The sequence below is a fragment of the Oryctolagus cuniculus genome, chromosome 13, assembly GCF_051225735.1.
Source record: "Oryctolagus cuniculus isolate XC-2025 breed Fujian yellow rabbit chromosome 13, ASM5122573v1, whole genome shotgun sequence".
Lineage (NCBI taxonomy): Eukaryota > Metazoa > Chordata > Mammalia > Lagomorpha > Leporidae > Oryctolagus > Oryctolagus cuniculus.
The window spans coordinates 45,957,929-45,971,667 of NC_142879.1; positions in this window are offsets into that span (position 1 = coordinate 45,957,929).

Sequence of the window (13,739 nt, forward strand, 5' to 3'; positions counted from 1 at the left end):
GAGGCAAAATCTGATGGAACTTCAAGGCTTAATAGATGTCTTTAAACAATGGACAGATCCCACTGAAAGGAAATCAAGAAGGACTTATTTGAACTAAGCAACATCACTAGTCAACCACATTTAATAGTCATTGATGGAATACTTTATCCAACAATCTCAGAGTGTACATTCTTCACAAGCTCACACATCAGTTACAAAGATGGGATTCAATTTGGACCATAAGATGCACTTTAACAAATTTTTAAATGTAAGAGTCATACAAAGTGTGCTCTCTGAAATCAGAATTAAGATAGAAGTCAAATACAAAGAGATTATAAAAACCCCCTAACAATTGGAGATTAAACAACATACTTCAAAATAACATGTAAGCCAAAGAATTTTCAAGAAAATTAGCATAGTTTAACAAATAAAAAGAAAACATAACCTCAAAATTGGTGAATTTAAGCTAAAGCAATGCTTACAGAGAATTTTTTTCCAACAGTGAATACTTATGTGTAAGAGAAAAGACCTCTTAAATCCATAACCTCATCTACTAGCTTAGGAAAACTACAAAATGAAGAGCAGCAAGCAGAAGGAAAGAAATAATAAATATTAGAACAAACATTAATAAAATTGTATTATAGGATTGGAGCCAAGATGGCGGAATAGTGAGGGCGCGCACCGATAGTCCAGGAAAATTTAGTTTAATAAAAGGGGAGTTACGGTAGCCTCAGAAAAAAGAACCAGGAAAATATTGCAGATGAAACTCTTCTGGATCCAGTGGGCGTAAATCGGAGGACCTACTGGGAGAACAAGGTCGCCCACCACACGCGAAAGCCGAGCCGCAGGACCGAGCCGCGGGACTGAGCTGCGCAAGCTGCAGGGTCTGCGTGCAAGTGCTCGAAGGGGAGTGCAACAGCGGGGAGACTTGGGACGTCCAGGGCTCCGAGTCCACACATCGGTGCTGGAAGGGGAGCAGACCTGCGTGGAGAGCGTGGGAGCCCACAGTTCGGGACACCAGCGGCAGACTCAACACACCAGCACTGGAACGCGAGGTGAGTCGAACCTCAATAACCCGAGACACCGGCAGGCAAGCGGAGAGAGGAGACTAGAGGGAACGACCCCCCGGGGGGGGGGGGCTTCACCAAGCTAACTGGAAGAGAGAGAGAGGGGAAAAAAAAAGGTGACTGGTACGGACACGGGTTTCTCTCTCTCCACTCACCTCTCAAGGGCGAGCAAGACAAAGAGCAGGCGCCATCTTGGACATACGTCATAAGCAGAGCGACCTCAGGTCTGCACCGGCCCTGAGCCTAGCAGAAAAACCTGACTCTGGGCAGGGCGAATTAACAGGAGATTAGGACCTAGTAAATCTGTGGTGCTACTGAACTGAGACTGTGAAAAAAGAGACGGTGGGGGAGAGAACTCATGGAATTCACGTGAGCACTCTCCAGAGACGCTACAATTCCGTAACTTTGGCAACCCAGTGGGAGACTGAAGGAGAATTTGAGCCCACTCCGAGGGCCGAACAGATTCCCTGTGTGGTCCTTGGGAAAGAGCTTCCGATCTCTGGCTCCTGTGGGTATATCATTTGCCTGCTAACTACCTCCAACTTCGTTCAGCTGTGCAGAATAACTTCCCTTTTGAATCAAAAAAAAAAGAGAGAGAGAGAGAGAGAGAGAGAGAGGTTTACCATGCCCAACCTGGGAGTGTCACCTTTGGCACACCAACCAGAGCTCTCAGGCCACACCCATCTCAAGCCCTAAGGCTCCATCAAAAACAGATAGTCCACTTAATCTAGAGTCATAGTATAACAAGAAAAAGCACCACAGTGAAGAAACCAAATATCTCCAATATGACAAATAACAAACGCAAAAACCAAGGTAATAAAAACAAGGAAGTCACCATGAAGCCCTCAAATGAAAAAGACACCCCAATTCAAGATTATGAGGATGATGACATAGAAGAAATGCAAGAAGCAGATCTCAAAAAATTGATAAGAACATTAAGAAATTCTCAAAAACAAATTCTTGAACTACAGAAATCCTTAATGGACAAGATAGAAAATCTCTCTCGTGAAAATGAAATATTAAGGAGGAATCAAAATGAAACGAAACAACTAGTACAACAGGAAACTGGGATAGTGACTGAAGTGAAGAATTCAATAGATCAAATGAAAAACACAATAGAGAGCCTTACAAACAGAATGGGAGAAGCAGAAGAGAGAATATCAGACTTAGAAGATAGAGAACAGGAAAGGATACAGTCAGACCAAAGAAAAGACGAGGAAATTAGAAATCTAAAACATATTGTCGGGAATCTTCAGGATACTATTAAAAAACCCAACATTCGGGTTCTAGGAGTTCCTGAAGGCATGGAGAGGGAGAAAGGATTAGAAGGCCTTTTTAGTGAGATATTAGCAGAAAATTTCCCAGGTTTGGAGAAGGACAGAGAAATCCTAGTACAGGAAGCTCACAGAACCCCTAATAAACACGACCAAAAGAGATCCTCACCACGACACGTTGTAATTAAACTCTCCACAGTGAAACATAAAGAAAAGATCCTAAAATGTGCAAGAGAGAAACGTCAGATTACTCTCAGAGGATCTCCAATCAGACTCACAGCTGACTTCTCATCAGAAACTCTACAAGCTAGGAGGGAATGGCGAGATATAGCCCAGGTACTAAGAGAGAGCAACTGCCAGCCCAGAATATTATATCCTGCAAAGCTATCATTTGTGAATGAAGGTGAAATAAAGACTTTTCATAACAAACAGAAATTGAAAGAATTTGTTGCCACTCGTCCAGCCCTGCAAAAGATGCTTAAAGATGTGTTACACACAGAAACAGAAACACGGTCATCAATATGAAAGAAGGTAAAGGAAGGAAACCTCACAGCAAAAGATCACAGGGAATTCAAAGCATATATTAGAACTTATCTTTGGCAAATGGCAGGGCAAAGTTACCACTTATCATTAGTCACATTGAACGTGAATGGCCTGAATTGTCCAGTTAAAAGACACCGTTTGGCTGATTGGGTTAAGGAACAAAACCCATCTATTTGCTGCTTACAAGAAACACATCTTTCCAACAAAGATCATACAGACTGAAAGTGAAAGGCTGGAAAAAGATATACCATGCCAACAGAAATGAAAAAAGAGCAGGAGTAGCCATCTTAATATCAGACACCATAAACTTTACTACAAAAACTGTTAAGAGAGACAAAGAGGGACACTACATAATGATTAAGGGATCAATTCAACAGGAAGATATAACAATTATCAATGTATATGCACCTAACTACAGGGCACCGGTTTATCTAAAAGATTTGTTAACGGACTTAAAGGGGGACTTAGACCCCAATACAATAGTACTGGGGGACTTCAATACTCCACTCTCAGAAATAGACAGATCAATAGGACAGAAGATCAACAAGGATACAGTAGATTTAAACGACACTATAGCCCAAATGGATCTAACAGATATATACAGAACTTTCAATCCTACAGCTAAAGATTTTACATTCTTCTCAGCAGTACATGGAACCTTCTCTAGGATTGACCACATACTAGGCCATAAAGCAAATCTCAGCAAATTCAAAAGAATTAGAATCATACCATGCAGCTTCTCAGACCATAAAGGAATGAAGTTGGAAATGAACAACTCGGGAATCCCTAGAGCATATGCAAACACATGGAGATTGAACAACATGCTCCTGAATGAACAATGGGTCATAGAAGAAATCAAAAGAGAAATCAAAAACTTTCTGGAAGTAAATGAGGATAACAGCACAACATACCAAAACTTATGGGACGCAGCAAAAGCAGTGTTAAGAGGAAAGTTTATATCAATAGGTGCCTACATCAAGAAATTGGAAAGGCACCAAATAGATGAGCTTTCTATTCACCTCAAGGATCTAGAAAACCTACAGCAAACCAGACCCAAATCTAGTAGGAGAAGAGAAATAATTAAAATCAGAGAAGAAATCAACAGGATTGAATCAAGAAAAACATTCCAAAAAATCAGCCAAACGAGGAGCTGGTTTTTTGAAAAAATAAAAAAAATTGACACCCCATTGGCCCAACTAACTAAAAAAAGAAGAGAAAAGACCCAAATCAATAAAATCAGAGATGAAAAAGGAAATGTAACAACAGACACCACAGAAATAAAAAGAATCATCAGAAATTACTACAAGGACTTGTATGCCAGCAAACAGGGAAACCTATCAGAAATGGATAGATTCCTGGACACATGCAACCTACCTAAATTGAACCAGGAAGACATCGAAAACCTAAACAGACCCATAACTGAGACAGAAATTGAAACAGTAATAAAGGCCCTCCCAACAAAGAAAAGTCCAGGGCCAGATGGATTCACTGCTGAATTCTACCAGACATTTAAAGAAGAACTAACTCCAATTCTTCTCAAACTATTCAGAACAATCGAAAAAGAGGGAGTCCTCCCAAATTCTTTCTATGAAGACAGCATCACCTTAATTCCTAAGCCAGAAAAAGATGCAGCACTGAAAGAGAATTACAGACCAATATCCCTGATGAACACAGATGCAAAAATCCTCAATAAAATTCTCGCCAATAGAATGCAACAACACATCAGAAAGATCATCCACCCAGACCAAGTGGGATTTATCCCTGGTATGCAGGGATGGTTTAATGTGCGCAAGACAATCAATGTGATACACCACATTAACAGACTGCAGAAGAAAAACCATATGATTATCTCAATAGATGCCGAGAAAGCATTTGATAAAATACAACACCCGTTCATGATGAAAACTCTAAGCAAACTGGGTTTGGAAGGAACATTCCTCAATACAATCAAAGCAATCTATGAAAAACCCACAGCCAACATCCTATTGAATGGGTAAAAGTTGGAAGCATTTCCATTGAGATCTGGGACCAGACAGGGATGTCCACTCTCACCACTGCTATTCAATATAGTTCTGGAGGTTCTAGCCAGAGCTATTAGGCAAGAAAAATAAATTAAAGGGATACAAATTGGGAAGGAAGAACTCAAACTATCCCTCTTTGCAGATGACATGATTCTTTATTTAGGGGACCCAAAGAACTCTACTAAGAGACTATTGGAACTCATAGAAGATTTTGGCAAAGTAGCAGGGTATAAAATCAATGCACAAAAATCAACAGCCTTTGTATACACAGACAATGTCATGGCTGAGGAAGAACTTCTAAGATCAATCCCATTCACAATAGCTACAAAACCAATCAAATACTTTGGAATAAACTTAACCAAGGACGTTAAAGATCTCTACGATGAAAATTACAAAACCTTAAAGAAAGAAATAGAAGAGGATACCAAGAAATGGAAAAATCTTCCATGCTCATGGATTGGAAGAATCAATATCATCAAAATGTCCATTCTCCCAAAAGCAATTTATACATTCAATGCAATACCAATCAAGATACCGAAGACCTTCTTCTCAGATCTGGAAAAATTGGTGCTGAAATTTATATGGAGGCACAAGAGACCTCGAATAGCTAAAGCAATCTTGTACAACAAAAACAAAGCTGGAGGCATCACAATACCAGATTTCAGGACATACTACAGGGCAGTTGTTATCAAAACAGCATGGTACTGGTACAGAAACAGATGGATAGACCAATGGAACAGAATTGAAATACCAGAAATCAACCCAAACATCTACAGCCAACTTATATTTGAACAAGGATCTAAAACTAATTCCTGGAGCAAGGACAGTCTATTCAATAAATGGCTCTGGGAAAATTGGATTTCCACGTGCAGAAGCATGAAGCAAGACCCCTACCTTACACCTTACACAAAAATCCACTCAACATGGATTAAAGACCTAAATCTACGACCTGACACCATCAAGTTACTAGAGAACATTGGAGAAACCCTTCAAGATATTGGCACAGGCAAAGAGTTTCTGGAAAAGACCCGGGAGGCACAGGCAGTCAAAGCCAAAATTAACTATTGGGATTGCATCAAATTGAGAAGTTTCTGTACTGCAAATGAAACAATCAGGAGAGTGAAGAGACAACCGACAGAATGGGAAAAAATATTTGCAAACTATGCAACAGATAAAGGGTTAATAACCAGAATCTACAAGGAGATCAAGAAACTCCACAAAAACAAAACCAACAACCCAATTAGGAGATGGGCCAAGGACCTCAATAGACATTTTTCAAAAGAGGAAATCCAAATGGCCAACAGGCACATGAAAAAATGTTCAAGGTCATTAGCAATCAGGGAAATGCAAATCAAAACCACATTGAGGTTCCACCTCACCCCGGTTAGAATGGCTCACATTCAGAAATCTACCAACAACAGATGCTGGCGAGGATGTGGGGAAAAAGGGACACTAACCCACTGTTGGTGGGAATGCAAACTGGTCAAGCCACTATGGAAGTCAGTCTGGAGATCCCTCAGAAACCTGAAGGTAACCCTACCGTTCGACCCAGCCATCCCACTCCTTGGAATTTACCCAAAGGAATTTAAATTGGCAAACAAAAAAGCGGTCTGCAGCCTAATGTTTATTGCAGCTCAATTCACAATAGCTAAGACCTGGAACCAACCTAAATGCCCATCAACGGTAGACTGGATAAAGAAATTATGGGATATGTACTCTTTAGAATACTATACCGCAGTAAGAAACAACGAAATCCAGTCATTTGCAACAAAATGGAGGAATCTGGAACACATCATGCTGAGTGAAATAAGCCAGTCCCAAAAGGACAAATACCATATATTCTCCCTGATCGGTGACAACTGACTGAATACCAAAAAGGAAACCTGTTGAAGTGGAATGGACACTATGGGAAACGGTGACTTGATCAGCATAGCCCTGACTGTTAATGAACAACTTAATACATTATCCCTCTTAGTAGTTTTTTTGTCTGTTCTACTTAATATGACTGGTTTAATTCTGTAATTAATACACAGTTATTCTTAAGTGTTGAAATTTAACTGAAATGTGATCCCTGTTAAACATAAGAGTAGGAATAAGAGAGGGAAGAGATGTATAATTTGGGACATGCTCAAGCTGACTTGCCCCAAATGGTAGAGTTAGAAACATACCAGGGGACTCCAATTTAATCCCATCGAGGTGGCATGTACCAATGCCATCTCACTAGTCCAAGTGATCAATTTCAGTTCACAATTGATCATAATGAAAGGACTAAGAGTCAAAGGGAGCACATAAGCAAGTCTAGTACCTGCTAACACTAACCGATAGAATAAATAAAGGGGAGAGTGATCCAACATGGGAAGTGAGATACTCAGCAGACTCATAGAATGGCAGATGTCCTAAATAGCACTCTGGCCTCAGAATCAGCCCTAAAGGCATTCGGATCTGGCTGAAAAGCCCATGAGAGTATTTCAGGCATGGAAAGCCAAGACACTCTGGCAAAAGATCTCTGTGAGTGAGATCTCAGTGGAAAGAACAGGTCTTCAAAGAAGGAGGTACCTTTCTCTGAAGGGAGTAGAGAACCTCTACTTTGACTATGACCTTGTCTAAACAAGATAAGAATCGGAGAACTCAGAGGGCTTCCATAGCCTTGGAAACTCATGACTGGAGCATAGGGAGATTACTGATGCCATAGACAGGAGTGTCAATTTGTAAAGTCAACAACAGGAGTCACTGTGCACTTACTCCTCATGTAGGATCTCTGTCCTTAATGTGCTGTGCATTGAGATTTAATGCAATAACGAGTACTCAAACAATATATTTCACTTTGTGTTTCTATGGGGGTGCAAACTGTTGAAATCTTTACTTAATGCATACTAAACTGATCCTCTGTTAAAAAAAAAAAGAAAAGAAACTATCAACTCCCAACTTGACTCTCACTGGGATTAAACATGACAATAGGTCTGATCTGATTTCATCATCATTAAAAATAAATCATCTATTATTTTTCACTTTATGTTTCTGTGTGGGAGCAAACTGTTGAAATCCTTACTTAATGTATACTAAGCTGATCTTCTGTATATTAAGATAATCGAAAATGAATCTTGATGTGAATGGAAGGGGAGAGGGAGTGGGAAAGGGGAGGGTTGTGGGTGGGAGGGACGGTATGGGGGGAAGCCATTGTAATCCATTATTCGTACTTTGGAAACTTATATTCATTAAATAAAAAAAAATTGTATTATAAAAATCAAGACAGAAAAAGCAATGAGGCTGGCGCCGCAGCTCGCTGGGCTAATCCTCCATCTTGCGGCACCGGCAACCTGGTTCTAGTCCCGGTCGGGGCGCTGGATTCTGTCCTGGTTGCCCCTCTTCCAGTCCAGCTCTCTGCTGTGGCCAGGGAGTGCAGTGGAGGATGGCCCAAGTGCTTGGGCCCTGCACCCCATGGGAGACCAGGAAAAGTACCTGGCTACTGCCATCGGATCAGCGCGGTGCACCAGCCGCAGCGCACTAGCCGCGGCGGACATTGGAGTGAACCAACGGCAAAAGGAAGACCTTTCTCGCTGTCTCTCTCTCTCACTGTCCACTTTGCCTGTCAAAAAAAAAAAAAAAAAGAATGAAAGAAAGAAAAAGCAATTAAACTGGAAGCTAATCTTTTGAAAAGATCAATGAAATTTAAAACCCTCTATCTTGGTTAATTAAAGCAAGAAAGAGATTACACAAGTTACTAATAGCAAAAATGATAAGAGAATCACCATTACTGATCCATGGACACTAAAATGTCACAATAATGAAGACTATTTTTAGTTGGGAAAGATTTAAATAATGTGATGACTCTCAAAATTACATTAGTTTTACTGCCATAGCCATTCATTACTACTCTGGATACTATAGGGATCAGAGTAACTGACAACAAGATTCAGTGTCAGCCAGTCCCCAATACTCACTCTACCTGCTCCACAACAGTACACAAAATATTTTTATTAACTTTTATTTACTTACTTACTGACAGCTTTTGGTAAATTTGAAGAAAGATAATACACCTTCCTCACCAACATAAACATTTGATCACTTTATGCATAAATCATGAATCCAAGTGAATTTTGTGAATCACATGATCATAGCCACAATCCCTTATTTTTGGTTCTAAGAATTAAATGTTACTGATATTTAACTTGCAAAAAGAAAATGAATTGGTTTATGTTTCTGAAAAGATTGTATTGTACATAGTTTAAACATATTCTGTCCCATGACATAAAATATATCATTGCCCTGACAAAGAGTATATGAATCTATGTTAAGCAATGATCCGTACTTCCTGCATGTCACTCTTCTGGCCCCAAAAAACAATTCACTGCAAGAATCACTACCTCCAAATTCTTCCCATCAAGCTGTGGAACATACACTGTTTATTTCTGGTGCTGCATGGTTGATCTCAGGGGTATGGGCATATTAAAAGTAAAAAAGGAAGACAGGTTTGTCTTCAGTATTTCACTTAAATATTCACATTATGCTTTAACTTTTTTACTTTTTGATTTGTTTTCTTTCTGGGTTTTCTTGTACACTATCAATTCTAATTACATTAATTTCTCATTTAATCTCTCATTTCTTTCTGGGGCATTGGGACTTTGGAACACAGTGCTGTCATTCATCTTGATTTCAGTCAAGATTCATCTCATTGATGCCTACCACCTGAACTCAATTATGGTTCATACTGTGTAAAAGATTTTCCGGAAATAAAGAGTTTGGGCAGATTCTACAAGTATCCTCTAATAACAACTTAGCTGGGGATAATGATGAAGAGAATTTTTTACCCAAAACAAAACAAAGACAAAGCAAATTAAAGATTTGAAGTATATATCAACTCACAGTAAAAGCTACAGGTCTGCTCTATTTTTACTAAGAAAAGAATCTGAAGAAATACAAATGTCTTTAGAGAAGTTGCTGACTTTATGCTTTTGTATTTTATGAAAGATCAGTGGAAACATCATGAACAAATTTTGAGATTACTTCTAATTAAAGGATTTTATGAGCATATTACAACAAACCCCTAGATTTAATGCCTTACAATTATTTGATTAGTTGTTGTTTGAATAAATTTCAAGTTACTTCAAGACAGTTGTAAAAAAATGGAATTAAGTTTTGGTATGTTGTGCTGTTATCCTCATTTATTTCCAGAAAACGTTTGATTTCTCTTTTGATTTCTTCTATGACCCATTGTTCATTCAGGAACATGTTGTTCAATCTCCATGTGTTTGCATTTGCTCTAGGGATTCCTGAGTTGCTAATTTCCAACGTAATTCCTCTATGGTCTGAGAAGCTCCATCGTATGATTCTAATTCTTTTGAATTTGCTGAGACTTGCTTTATGCCCTAGTATGTGGTCAATCCTAGAGTAGGTTCCACGTACTGCTGAGAAGAATGTAAAATCTTTAGCTGTAGGATGAAAAGTTCTGTAGATATCTGTTAGATCCATTTGGGCTATAGTGTCGTTTAAATCTACTGTATCCTACCATTCACCTTACACAAAAATCCACTCAACATGGATTAAAGACTTAAATCTAGGACCTGACACCATCAAATTATTAGAGAACATTGGAGAAACCCTGCAAGATATAGGTACTGGCAAAGACTTCTTGGAAAGACCTCGGAAGCACAGGCAGTCAAAGCTAAAATTAACATTTGAGATTGCATCAAATTGAGAAGTTTCTGTACTGCAAAAGAAACAGTCAGGAAAGTGAAGAGGCAACCGACAGAATGGAAAAAAAATATTTGCAAACTATGCAACAGATAAAGGGTTAATAACCAGAATCTACAAAGAAATCGAGAAACTCCACAACAACAAAACAAACAACCCACTTAAGAGATGGGCCAAGGACCTCAACAGACATTTTTCAAAAGAGGAAATCCAAATGGCCAACAGGCACATGAAAAAATGTTCAAGATCACTAGCAATCAGGGAAATGCAAGTCAACACCACAATGAGGTTTTACCTCACCCCAGTTAGAATGGCTCACATTCAGAAATCTACCAACAATAGATGCTGGCGAGGATGTGGGGAAAAAGGGACACTAACCCACTGTTGGTGGGAATGCAAACTGGTCAAGCCACTATGGAAGTCAGTCTGGAGTTTACTCAGAAACCTGAATATAACCCTACCATTCAACCCAGCCATCCCACTCCTTAGAATTTACCCAAAGGAAATTAAATTGGCAAACAAACAAACTGTCTGAACCTTAATGTTTATTGCAGCTCAATTCACAATAGCTAAGACCTGGAACCAACCCAAATGCCCATCTACAGCAGACTGGATAAAGAAATTATGGGGTATGTACTCTATAGAATACTATACAGCAGTCAAAAACAATGAAATCCAGTCATTTGCAACAAAGTGGAGGAATCTGGAAAACATTATGCTGAGTTGAATTAAGCCAGTCCAAAAGGGACAAATATCATATGTTCTCCCTGATCGACGGCAACTAACTGAGCACCACAGGAGAAACCTGTTGAAGTGAAATGGACATTATGAGAAACAGTGACTTGATCAGACCTTTTCCTGACTATTGATGTACAATGTAATACTTTATCCCTTTTAGTATTTTTTTGTTCTAGTACTATTGGTTGAACTCTGTAATTAACACACAATTATTATTAGGTGTTTAGATTTAACTGAAAAGTGATCCCTGTTAAATACAAGAGTAGAAATAAGAGAGGGAGGAGATGTACAATTTGGGACATGCTCAAGCTGACTTGTCCCAAATGGTGGAGTTAGAAATGTGCTAGGGGATTCCAATACAATCCCATCAAGGTGGCATGTACCAATGCCATCTCACTAGTCCCAGTGATCAACTTCACTTCACAATTGATCACACTGATAGGTCTAAGAGTCAAAGGGATCACACAAACAAGACTAGTGTCTGCTAATACTAACTGATAGAATCAAAAAGGGAGAGAACGATGCAACATGGGAAGCAGGATACATAGCAGACTCATAGAATGGCAGATGTCCTAAACAGCACTCTGGCCTCAGAATCAGCCCTTAAGGCATTTGGATCTGGCTAAAAAGCCCCTGAGAGTATTTTAGGCATGGAAAGCCAAGACACTCTGGCAAAACAAAACAAAACAAAACAAAACAAAACCTAAATGAAAGATCTCTGTGAGTGAGATCCCAGTGGAAAGAATGGGACCATCAAAGAAGGAGGTACCTTTCTCTGAAGGGAGTAGAGAACTTCCACTTTGACTATGACCTTGTATAAATAAGATCGCAGTCGGCGAACTCAAAAGGCTTCCATAGCCTTGGCAACTCATGACTAGAGCCTAGGGAGATTACTGACACCATAAACAAGAGTGTCAAATTGTTAAGTCAACAACAGGAGTCACTGTGTACTTACTCCTCATGTGGGATTTGTCCTTAATGTGTTGTCCAATGTGAAGTAATGCTGTAACTAGTACTAAACAGTATTTTACACTTTGTGTTTCTGTGTGGGTGCAAACTGATGAAATCTTTACTTAATATATACTAAATCGATCTCCTGTATATAAAGATAATTGAAAATGAATCTTGATGCAAGTGAATGGGAGAGGGAGCGGGAGGGAAGTTATGGGGGGGGGGGGAGAAGCCATTGTTATCCATAAACTATACTTTGGAAATTTATATTTACTAAATAAAAGTTTAAAAATCGAATTAAATATGTTTATTTTGGTACCAAAAGTACTTTAAATTTTTATATATGAGAAGCCTCCAGAAGTTTGTGTAAAATAAGTGTTATGGACAATTTGCTTAGATTTCAATTGTTAAGTTCCAAAATAAACATTGAATTTCATTTATCCATGAAGATTTTGAAGTTCCCTTGTATAAATGGACTTCTGGCATTTATCAGAAACACTGTTATTTTTAAATAATACCAAATATTATTCAGTACTTCCTGTCTTTCTGGGTGTATATTTATAACTTTGTACGTGTTATCAGTTTTAATTCTCAAATTCAACTGATGAGGTAGTATATATTCAGTTTTTTTACAAGAAAGAAATTGAAATTCAAAGAACCTTAGTAACTTTTCTAAGATTACATAACTAGCAGAAAACCTGGTTTTAAAGATCTGACATCTGGGGCTATTGGAGACCATCTTTTCCAACATGGGGAGAGAGATTGAGAAAAAAACCACCCAGAGGGACATGGAACTAAACATAGAACAAGAAACAGAAAGTATCTGTTCTCTTTTATCCTAAAGGATCCCCTTTTCCCTTCTTCAGATCAAAATAAAATGCATATTCAGCTAATGCCACCTCCTCTCCCCCTCACACACACATACCCAGGTTTCTTTTATAGTTTTATAGTTATATAGTTATATAGTTTCTTTACACCTAGTAGCACAGAGTGCATTCTGCCTGGCTGATACATGCAACTACAAGACCTGGAAGACACCAGTGTTTCTAGCTGCAGCTCATAAACCCAGATTATATAAGCATTCTCCATACACTGTCACTGCTGCTGCTTCCTGAGAGACATCCCTTCACAGCCATCCCTCTGTGCAGTAGAACTTTCTGTCTCTTCCCTTTTCTTTTCCCCAGCCTTTACAGCAGCTGTCGCTTGTTAAGGCACAGCCTTTCCCTTGTCAAGTAAAACTTTACGAATAATTATTTCTAAACCAGTCTTGGTTGTCCCCTATACCTTGGTCTGCTGAATGAATGACTGTCACCTATTTTCCCTGAGTCAATAAAATTCTCTGCTTGTTACTTGCTTCTGAAAAAGTCCTAGCCATTATGGAAACCCTCAAGAAGCTTTTCACAATGTGCCCTTAAGTCACTGGTGGATCGCAACAGCTAGGGCAAGTAGTGTTTTCTCAGTTGTTGCCATCAAAA